Source organism: Castor canadensis, chromosome 4, assembly GCF_047511655.1.
Source record: "Castor canadensis chromosome 4, mCasCan1.hap1v2, whole genome shotgun sequence".
Taxonomy (NCBI): Eukaryota; Metazoa; Chordata; class Mammalia; order Rodentia; family Castoridae; genus Castor; species Castor canadensis.
In genome coordinates, this window is record NC_133389.1 from 174591211 (window position 1) to 174603352 (window position 12142).

Genomic DNA, 12142 nt, shown 5'->3' on the forward strand with positions numbered 1-12142 from the left:
TTTCTCCTTTATCCTTCATTCACACCCTCTTAGAACAGGTTCAAGAGTTCTCATTGTTCCATTTTCATTTATGTACATAGTAATTACACCATATTCACCCTCTTTCACCCTTTCCTTATGCCCTCCTCCCTCTCATTGGTACCAACTCTTGGACAGGACCTGTTTTTCTGTCTTCCATTTTTTAAAAAAAGACACATTTGTTTGTTTATGATGGTTATACAGAGTTTCCTTGTGATATTTCCATTCATATATGTGTATAACCTGAATTGTCTTACTCCCTCCATTACTCTCCTTTCTACCTTAGTCCTCTTCTGTTGGTGATTTCAGCAGGCTTGAATGTTTCATATTCATACTTGTATAGACAGTACATCAACCATATTTAATTTCTTTGTTTGCCCTCCTCCTCCCATTAATGCCCTTCCTTTAGTGTGACCTGTTTTACATTCTTGTCTTTCATTGTTTTGGTGTCTATTCATTGTTCAGGGGGATTTTTGCCTTGGTATTTTACTTGCAAATGTACTGTGTATAAGTCAATCTAACCCCCTCCACTGTACTTCCTTACTCTTTCCCCCCTGTTCTGTGTTGTTCAGCATTTTTCAGTGTGTTTTGTTCCTATACAGACATGATTTATTTCACTATTATTCATAACCTTTCATTTTTTTCTTCCTGTCTTAGTCTCCTTTACCAGTCCCACTTACCAGTTCTGTATATTTTTACATGTATATATGATACTGCTTGTATTTGTAATGGGAATATATTCCACATATGAGACAGAGCATGAGGCTTTTGGCTTTCTGAACCTAGATAACTTCACTCAAGATGATGTTCTCCTGTTCCATCCATTTACCTGCAATCAACAAATTTCATTCTTCCTTTTGGCTAAATAAAATTCCACTGTATATGAGTACCACATTTTCTTAATCCATTCATCAGTTGTGTGGCATCTTGGCTGTTTCCATAGCTTGGCTATTGTGAAGAATGCTGCAGTAAACATGGATGTGCAGATGTCTTTATGGTAACCTGACTTACATTCCTTTGAATATATTCCTAGGAGTGGTATTGCTGGATCATATGTAGTTCTAGTTTTGTTCTTTAAGAAGCCTCCATATTGTTTTCCATAGTGGTTATACTAACTTACATTCTCACCAGCAGCGTATGAGGGCTCCTTTCCCCCACATCCTTGCCAACATTGCTGTTGTTGGTGTTCTTGATGGTAGCCATTCTAACAGGAGTGAGGTGGAACCTTAATGTGACTTTGATTTGTGTTTCCTTTATGGCCTGGGATGTTGAGCATTTCTTCATGTGTGTTTTGGCCATTTGGGCTTCTCCTTTGAAAAAGGTCTATTCAGTTCATTTTCCCAATCTTCATTGGGTCATTGAGTCTATGGGATTTAGTTTTTCGAACCCCCTATATATTCTGGTTATTAATCTTTTGACAGATATATGGGTGGCAAAGATTTTCTCTTATTCTGTGGTCTGACTCTTCAATCAGGTGACCATTTCTTTTTCTGTGCAGAAGCTTTTTAGTTTCATGTAGTACCATTTGTCAATCCTTTCTCTTAGTTAATAAGCTATTGGAGTCCTATTCATGAAGTTATTGCCTATGCTTACTTTTTCCAGTGTGTTCCCTGCTCTTTTTTGTACTAGTTTCAAAATTTCAAGCCTTATATTAAGGTCCTTAATCTTCTTTGGGTTAATATTTGTGCATGGTGAAAAGCATGGATCTAGTTTCAGTTTTCTGAGTTTACTGCCTGTAGATACTCAGTTTTCCTAGGACTAGTTGTTGAAAAGGCTGTCACTTCTCCATTGTATGTTTTGGGTGCCTTTGTCAAAAATCAGGTGGGTGTAGCTGCATGGATTCATATCTGGGTTATCAATTCCGTTCCATTGGTCTTCATATCTGTTTTTGTGCCAGTATCATACTGTTTTTATTGCTACGGATCTGTAGTATAGTTTGAATTCAGGTATTGTGATACCCCCAGTGTTGCTCTTTTTGCTCAGTATTGCCTTGGCTATTTGTGGTCTTTTGTGCTTCTATATGAACTTTAGGGTTGATTTTTCAATCTCCGTGATGGCTGTCATTGGAATTTTGATGGGGATTGCATTGAATATGTAGATTACTTTTGGTAATATAGCCATTTTCACAATTTTGATTCTTCCAACCCATGAGCATGGGAGATCTTTCCATTTTCTGAAGTCTTCAAATTCTTTCTTCAGTGGTTTGTAGTTTTCATTGTAGAGGTCTTTCACTTCATTTGTTAGGTTTATTCCTAAATATTTTATTTTTTAAGGCCATTGTAAATGGAATTGTTCACCTAAATTCTTTCTCAGTCTGTTCATTATTCACTTTGTAATTTGAACACATAATTATTGGACTAACTATGTTTTTGGATTAGGAATGTTGTTCTTAGTTCACAGCTCTTTTTTTTTTGGAAAATGTGTATCTTTTTATTTAATTTTTTTCCTCAGGTATAATTATGTGCATGAAATACACATATCTTCTGTCTACAGGTTGATGAATTTTTAAATATGTGCATACCTGTGTAGCAACCTTGCCCTTAAAAATATTAAATGTTTTGTATAATCCAGAAGGCTCCCTCTTATGCTTTTTCATATGTACAGCCCAACGCTAATAGCTGTCTTGGCTTATTTCACCTCCTCTTGATTTCATATATATATATACAGACAGAATAAATTGTTTAGTATCTGACTATGACTAATTTTACTGGAGTCTGTTGTCCTTTTAAACTTATTTTTAATTACATGTGTAATTTGTGAGTTCATTTTCATTCTTAGATTCAAGCAAATAGTGATACAGTGAGTAGCAGTGATAAACTTATGTCAAGCCCCTTGACTCTCCAGAATAAACAGCAGAGGATGTTTTAGCATCCTTTGGATAAATAGTACTTTTGGTCTGTACAGTCTTCCTGAAAAAAAGAGGCAATAACCATTAACTCATAATCGGAATTTAGTCCCGTCTCCCAGAATTACTCTCTGACCAACTGGATGCTTCTTAGGTCATCAATCATGTACTTTCTAAAAGTCTTTCATAAGACTGCTAGTGTGTTGCTATTGCTATAACCTGTATGTGTGGATTTCACTACATTGTGTGTACGTGTGTGTGCGTGTGCATGTGTGCGTGTGTGTGTGTATGTGGCATTGGGGTTTGAACTCAAGGTTTTATACTGCAAAGCAGGTCTACCACTTGAGCTATGCTTTTTTGTTGTTGTTCTGGTTATTTAGAGATACGGTCTCACTTTTTCCATGGTTTTTCTACTTTAAGCTTTCCACTATCACTGGGATGACAGGCATGTACCACTGCAACCCAGCTTTTTATGTTAACGGTGGGTCTTGCAAACTTTTTCCCAGGCTGGTTTTGAATGGCTATTTTCCTGATCTCAGTTTCCTAATTAGCCAAGATTATGGGTGTGAATCACTGGCACCCAGCTGGATTTCACTATACATTCTTAGATATTCATCACTGTATTCTTAGGGTTGTCTCCAAGTTTTTCAGTGCCTTGTGATGTCTACCATTAATGCCAATGGTAATTGAGATGTTAAAAAAGATAGGGATGGGATATTTTCTTTAGATTCTGGCAAATTATAGATCATTGGTGATTTTAGGGATACTCACTGAACTTGTAGGGGAAAGAATCTCATTAATAGTGGGTTGAAGCATGAATGGTGACAAGTGGCCTGTTGGTGAATGTTAGGCATTATATTGGTTAGACATGACAGGCCTCATGTTACAAATTCCAGCAACTATTTCCTGGACTCAGATAGATATTAAACACTTGCTAAAATATCAAATCTGCAAAAATTGCTCAATTACAGAAGGCTGGCAGTGGATCTAGAGGTCCAGCAGCCCTCCAAAGGCAGAAAATGATTCACACCAAATGTCCTATCAACTCTACCAAAACTCTGCCTCACAACTGCACCTCCTCTGGGAAGGATGAAGAGGAGAAACCGCCTTTCTCTTTAGAGGTCATCATGGTCTCTTTAGAGGTCACCATAATCTCCGTGTTTGGGAAGAGGTAGCTACCTCCAGCATGGTTTTTCCTTAAGGGTTTTCTCTCACTGGTGCTAAGTGGATCTGGAAAAGTGAAACAAGTGTGGTAGGAAGCAGGATAAAGAAAAGGTTGTGATGCTGGGGTTGAAGCTGGCTGAAGAAGGACAAGGAGGGTACTGTAGGGACATAAGCAGGGGTCTTCAAGATAGTACTTGAGATAGTGGTTACACTAGGTGGGTGCATACAGGAATCAGTGCATGATCTGAGAATTAGAACTATACTTGATTCCCCTTATTTTTCCTTTAGGAGAGAGAATTTCTGTAAAAGTACAATAAAATTACACTTCTTCACTGGCACAGCGATCAATCCTTTCTTGCTTTTTGTAGTTCTGGCTGTCTTTTGTGCCCTAGTGTTACCATACAGGAACACAATCTAGGTGGGCATTGCCTCCAACTCCTGTTATGACCAGCAATTAATGTCCACAGAATTGAATACTGATTGACAAAAAAGTATTGGTACATGCTACAACATAGTTGAACCTCAAAAACTTCATGCTAATGGTTTAAAAAACATGATATAAAAGACTACTTATTATGTTGTTGTATTTAATGTGAAATGTCCAGAGCAGACAAAACCATGGAGACAGAAGTTGGAATGGTGACTGCAGGACTGGAGGTGGGGACAGAATAGGTAAGACTTGCATGTGAATAGGGCCTGTCTTGTGGGGCAAGTAATCAGTGAGAAGGATGAGGAAGATCAAAGTGTACTTCATATGTACATATAAAAACATAATGAAACCTACCAAACACTGTTTGAAGGAGTGGGGAGAAGTGAGGAGGACAATGGAAATATAATGGTTGGGTAAGCTGGTTCAAAGTACACTGTATGCATCATGGAATTAACACAATGAAATCCCATTATATTATTAAGGTAAGAGGAGACAAAAATCTAGAAGGTAGCATACCTTAATATGGATAAATACTAAGAGTCAGGAGGTGGGGGAGGAACAGAGATATAATAATATAATACTAAAAACTAGTACCATAGTACTAAACACTACAATATTATATATAATACAAAAAAAGTTGAAGATTCTGAGACTGGGGTAAAATGTGGTTTACCTTCCTTTGAGAAGTAGGAGAAATACAGAAAGAATGAGAGTAGGTGTGGAGAACTTAACAATTTGGGATGAGTCTTGCTGTCTTTGGAGAGTGATGAGTGAGTGGTCAGGAATGGGGCTTTGAGAGAAAGGAGAAGCTTCAAGATAATCACTGAAGGACACAGGGATGCACTGAAGGGTTGTTCCATGGTGTTAGGGCTCCACTTAGGCTGAGGTAAGGATGCTGCTGTGCCCATAATTGACATGAATCAGGTGTGGGAATGGAGAATGGAGGTCGGTTAGGATGGCTCAGGCTTATGCTCTGCATCCAGATGTTATGTGCCAATGATAGGGTGGGGTACAGAAAAGGGTTTAAAATTCCAAAGCATGAGGTTTAGACCAGAGGCTGGGAATGAAGCTGCAAAGTGTCTGTGAGACTGGGAGAAAATGGAGAGGTTTCCAGATGAAAGGTCTTAATGTGGTCAAACGGCAGTAGAGAATGGGTGGCTGGAGAGGCTGTCATATTTTTTTTCTAAAATCCAGGTGCCAAGGTCAAGGGGTATGACTCTGGGTGTGTTGCTCAAGTAGAGTGGGGAACTGGGAGGTTCCCATGTTGGGTTAGTGTGATTTTGCCCTTCACTTTTCACAAGGGAAAATACAAAAATAATTTTGTAAGGAGCTTCCATGTATTCATCACTGAGTGTCATCAACTAACAGACAATCTCATTTCACTTATATAATATCCAACTCACTTCTACCTACCCATATCCTCTGAATTAATTTAGAACAATGCTTCACATCAAATTAATTTGTCTAAAAGTATTTTTTCTCTCTCTGTCTATATATACATAAACAAAAGAACTTTTAGAAATGTGTAATTTGATTATCATAAATTTAAAAATGAACAATTTCCTACTTTCATATTTTTTTCTAAAATCTAGATTTTGCACATGGAAGAAAATATTCAATATTTGTCTTTCTGAGTCTGTTTTATTTTGCTTAGCATTATGATTTCTGGTTCCATCCATTTTCTTTCAAATGACATAATTTTGTTCTTTATGACTGAATAAAACTCTATTTTATATGTATATATACCACTCATCTATTGTTGGACACCTGACAGATTCTGTAACTTGGCTATTGTAAATAGTGCTGCAATAAACATGGGAGTGCAGGTGTCTCTTTTTAATGCTGATTCAGACTCCTTTGGGTTTATATCCATAGTGATATAGGTGGGTCATATGGTAGTTTTATTTCTAGTTTTTTGAGGAATCAACATACTGATTTCCACAGTGACTAGACTAATTTATACTCCCACAAACAGTGTATAAAGTTCCTTTTCCTGCAGCATACTTGCCAGAAATTGCTGTTTGTGTTCTTGATGATAGCCACACTGGCTGGAGTGAGATGGAATCTCAATATATTTTTGATTTGCATGTCCCTGAAAGCTAAGGATGTTGAACATTTTTAAATTTTATTGGCCATTTGTACTTCTTTTGAGAACTGTCTGTTTAATTCATTTGACCATTTATGATTGGATTATTTGTTCTTTTAGTGTTTAATTGTTTGTGTTCTTTATATATTCTAAATATTAATCCCATGTCAGAGCAATAGCTGACATAGATTCTCTCCCATTCTGTAGACTGTCTTTTTACTCTGGTAATTATTTCTTTTGCTGCACAGAAGGTTTTTAATTTGATGCAATCTCATTCATCAATTTTTGCTCTTATTTCTTGAGATACTGGAGTCCTATTCAGAAAATCGTTGGCTATGCCTATATCTTGAAGTGTTTTTACTGTATTTTCCTCTCCTAGCTTGAATTTTTCAGTTCTTTTATTAAGGTCTTTGATCAATTTTGAATGGATTTTTATACAAGGTGATAGACAGGGATTTAGTTTCAGTCTTCTGCATGTGGATATCCAGTTTTCCTAGCACCACTTGTTGAAGAGGGTGTCTTTTCTCCAACATAGGTTTTTGGTACCATGAAGCCTTCTTTTTCAAAGTCTGCCTCTTAAAAGGAATAAACTTCAACTGTGATGCAGATACTTTTGCCCTAGCAGTGGAAGACACATATACACTGCTGGGCTTTTCTTTTTATAAATCTCTTCATAGTTCATTGGATAAAAAATATTTTTTCCACTCATTCATTCATTCATTCCGTCAAGAGATATAAGCAGGACAATGTTATGGTTTTCATGTAATTTATACTTTGAGACAGGGGTAAACAACACACAATAACCAAATAGTTGTATAATATGAAAGAAAAATAAAGTCAGGTACAGGAGTAGAGAGTGGGAATTGAATTGGATAGAAAACTTTCCCAAATCTGTGTAGAGCCTTATGTTAGTTAGCTTTCTTATTGCCATGACAAAATATATGAGTAAAGGAACTTAAGGGAGTTAAGTGGTGGAGAGTATACTGGACACAGCAGCTTATATCATGGTGGCCAGGAAACAGAGAGAGAGTTGTCTGAGCTAGTGGACTTCTTCCTTTTTCTCCTTTTATAACATCCAGGCCTACATCATATTGGATGGTAGCGTCCACATTCAGATCAGGTCTTCCCCAGTTAGCTAATTATTTCTGGGAATGTGCTCATAGAGATAACTAGGAGTGAGCTATACTAATTTCCCAGGCATCTCTCAATCCAGTCAAATTGAAAAGCAAGATCAACCATCACAAACCTGTCATAACCTACTTTGTTTCTTTCAGAAATAGTGCCCACTTACTGTTGGTAGATTAGGTAAGGAAGACAGATTAAATTTACCCAAGAGAATTCTGAGATAACAGAATGGAGCCACATATTTTCCATTTCTTTAATTATTATATCAAGGCATTTTTAGCAGGTAATAGTCATATGTTTGAAAGGCTAATATAGAAATATATTCTTTTTCATTTTTCCTTCCTCCAGCTGAATCACAATAATCTTATCAACATATATTATATTTAAATTCACCTAAATTCCAGGTGATAGGAAAATGTATTTAGAGCTATTCAGACTCAGACCATAATGAGTTCAGTGTTTCAGGGGCCCAAATCCAGGAAAGAATAGAACCACTCATTCTGAAATCAAGAGGTGCTTCCAGGTAGGGCAGAGAGAGGCCAGGAAGACTGATCTTTTGGGATTTATCTCACATCTGTTCTTAAATTCACTTACAACACCCACCAAGACAATGGTTTTACACAAGAGCTTCAAGTCTTTAGGTGAATTCTTTGGCCACAGAAGTTTTCTCATTTCTATCTCAGCTCTGTTTTGTGAGTGGAACTCTACTCATCAAATGGGTTAGTCATGGCAAAGCTTCTTTATTAATGGGTGGAATGTTCCACACCACCCCAAATTATTTGGCAGTAATTTATTCATCTTAAGGCTGAGTCTGGTGTACATGATTTTCCCTGAAACTCCTAAAGGGTTTCATGTGTCCTCCCATCCTGCCACTCTTGGTGATGGAAGCAGTAAGCTCTCTTTTTCTGTTTTGTTGTACACCCCTGGCCTTGGCATTTTGTGGAAAGGATACAGGGTACAGGTTCCAGACAGAAAGGTCATGTGGTGCCTGTATCCCTTAATAACATCAAATCTAGGCAATTGTAGCAGCTATCTTCACCCTATTTCATCATGCTGGTTCCGGTGTTTCTCTGGATTTGTCCTGTTTCTGCAATCTTACCTGATCTGGATGTTGCATTTCACTTGTTGGAATGACTCTACTTGTTCAGTTTCTACCTTGAGGGCTCCTGGGCAAGGGCTTACCCTCCCCCCCTGCCTGTTCCTGCTCCACCACCCTGCTCAGCCCAGAAGTGACCTTGCCTGGGCCTGACCCAGCCTGCCCTCCTCCCTGCCCTGCTGTGAAAGTCAGCTATACTTTTTCTAGATGGTGAAACCTGTCTGCACATGAGTCAGTCTAGGCAGAAGTGTCAGATTGAATAAGGGGATATTTTCCGTTTTACAAAAAAGGAGGTAAAATATTGTCACACCAAACAAAACAAAATATCAACAATGAAAACCTTAAATCCCATATTTTAATCTACAATTGAGAAGGATGCAGAGAACTTTTTTGATTCATAAACTATGTTTAATAGAAATGCTGTAGAAAGGCCATGAGCTCTACGTGAGTCTTGCAAAAGGCTTCTAAGAAAGAGCTGCTGATTTAGTAAGGATGCCTTTAAATTGTCAGGTGGAGAAATACACACATGTGCACCAAAGCTCATGTATACACATGTGCCGTGTGTGTACGTGTGTGTGTGATTGTCTGTGCGTATGTGCATGTGTGCATCCATGTGCGTGCTGCAGAAATGGCTGGAGATGAGGCAGTCCTCCCATAAGGAAGCCTTTCATTCCTGAGACAGAGAGCACAGCAGGGGCTCCAGGTGTGAGTGACAGGATCTGAGCTGAGTCTTCTTCTCTGAGGATGGTTGCTACTCTTAAACTTAAATTCCATTCCCTTCCATCTGCTTTGTTTTATTTGTTAGTCTCACAAAGCTTTCTAATTTCTTAATTTCTCCCTTTTCTTTCAATCTGTCCGCAGCAGCCTTCAACTCTTTCCCCAAGTAGCCTAACTCCTAGGTTGTGACAGCATTAATTGTCCTGTCCCTGTTCTTGTCCCTTCTGCCATGTCCATGCTTCAGGACTCTGACTCCACTTCAGGCTCAGTCCACCCTCATCTTCTTGACTCTCAGGTGCCCAAACACTGGTGGCAGAGCTCCTGCACTGTTTGTGTCTGATGCTGCTTTAAATCCATGGTCTTCTAAGATGGCTGGACTTTCCATAGACTTGTCAAAGCAAAAATTGCCCTGGACAAAGTTAGAGGCAAGGCTATAGCAATAGGTGAGAGTGGCCAGAAGTAAATCTAGGTTCAACTTTGCTGGCACAAAGACAGGAGAGGTTTTTTTTTTTTAAATTTAAAGGCTGGTGATATTTTTAAAAAACATTCTTAGCATATATTAGTTGTATAGGGGTTTCGTTATAACATTTCCATACATGCTTACCATATACCTTGGTTAGGTTAACTCCAGCATCATTCTGTCATCCACTCCGTTCTGCTTAATATGATTTTGTCAGGTTTCAATGCTCTATCTTCATGGAAGCACCTAACGTACATCTATTGTATTCCCCTTCCTTTACCCTCTCCATTCACCCTCCTGCCCCTCTGGCACCCTCTGCCAACAGTGCCTGTTTTACATTCTTGTCCTTCATTATTTAAGGGTATATTCATTGGTCAAAGGCATTTCACTAGAAAATACATTGTGTGTTAATCAGCCTAACACTCTCTACTACTTTTCCTTACCCTTTCCTCTCACCGCCTATTCCTCAACAGCTTTCAGTGCTTTTGTTATGCCTTCTTCCTACAGAGATGCAATGTATTTCAATATTATTCATTCTATCATTCTGTTTTCCTCTCCCTCCTCTTCTTAGTTCCCCCAAACAGTCCCACTATTGAAAAAATGTTATATATATTATCAGGTTTATAATATTTGTAATATGATCATATATCTATCTATCGATATCTGTATACCTCATATATATATCTATACATATGATCATGTTTGTATTTGTGTGTACATTTATCTTTTGGATCTACCTTCCACATATGACATTTGTCTTTCTGAACCTGGCTTACTTTGCTAAACATGATTATCTCCAGCTACATCTATTTACCTGCAAACGATATAATCTTATTTTTCTTTATGGCTGGACAACATTCCATTGAATGTGTGTATACATCTTAATCCATCATTAGTTGTACAGTACTGGACTGTTTCCATAGCTTGACTATTGTGAATAGTGCTGCAATAAATGTGGGTGTGCAAGAATCTTTATTGTATCATGACTTACATTCTTTCAGATACATGAAAGGTCAGAAGAGTTTTTAAGAGCTGGGGTGGATATGCAGGCCATCTGTGTTTGCTAATTGGCTTTACAAAAGGAAAAGTAAACCATCATAGCTTCATGATGAAAATAGTTTTACAAATTGGAACAAGGCATTTACTCATTGAAGTTCACCTCTCTGCCAACTACAGAGCTGGGAGATGGAATACCATCTTCTTTGATGGTCACATTTCAAAGGGCTGGCTCTTAGGCCTTGAGAAAGCACTCCTGTGCTGTAAAATTGACAAGAGGCTTTTCAAAAAACTGACATCTCAGAGGGGCAGGGAACAAATTTGTAAGGACAAGGTTTTTGTTGCTGTTGCTTTGGTGGTACTGGGTTTGAACTCAGGACAAGGTTTTTGTTGTTGTTTTGGTAGTACTGGGGTTTGAACTCAGGGCCTCACACTTGCTAGGTAGGCTCTTCTACCACTTGAGCCACTTTGCCAGCCCCAGGATAAGGTCATTAATGTAGATGCTCTGAGGAAAGTATTTAGAGGTGGGAAGAAGCCTGTCTGAGATTGGGTCAAGCTGTGGGGATCTGCAAACCCTGTTTGGCGACCTTAGCATCTTCTCATTGCTGTCCACTCCAGGCTGGCTTGTTCTGGAACTGCCAAGGGGTGCCATGCACAGCTTACTGTGGAGTTGTCCCTTAGGGAACCTCGTTTACTGTATTATAAGAAAGAAAGAGGTTTCCTGACAAGTGTCCTCCTGACCTTCAAGCAGCACCCCACCGTGCTTACTCTGATTGGACTTTGTCTTTAGCCCAAGGCCAAGTCATCCTCTCTAGCTTGGGTCTATCTCTTCTTGATCCTAAAAATTACCTGTCTTTATTCTGACTTTCCAGTAATTTTCCTTCCGTTTTCTCTTTTATTTCTCCTCTTCCTCCTCCTATTTTTCTGGCATATAATTTGGATTTGGACTGTTCCCCTAAGGCCCATGCATGAAAGTCCTAGTCTCTAGCTTGGTGTTACTGAGAGATGATGGAAACTTCAAGAAGTGGGGCTTAGTGGGAGGTCTTCCAGTAACTGGGGTTGTGCCTTTGCTGGGGATTATGGCACCCTAGCCCCTTCCTCCATTTCTCTTTTGTCCCTGCTCATGAGGTGAACAGTTTTGTTCTGCCATGTATGTGTACCCACCATGACATACCACACAAGCCTAAAGCAACAGGGCTGAACAA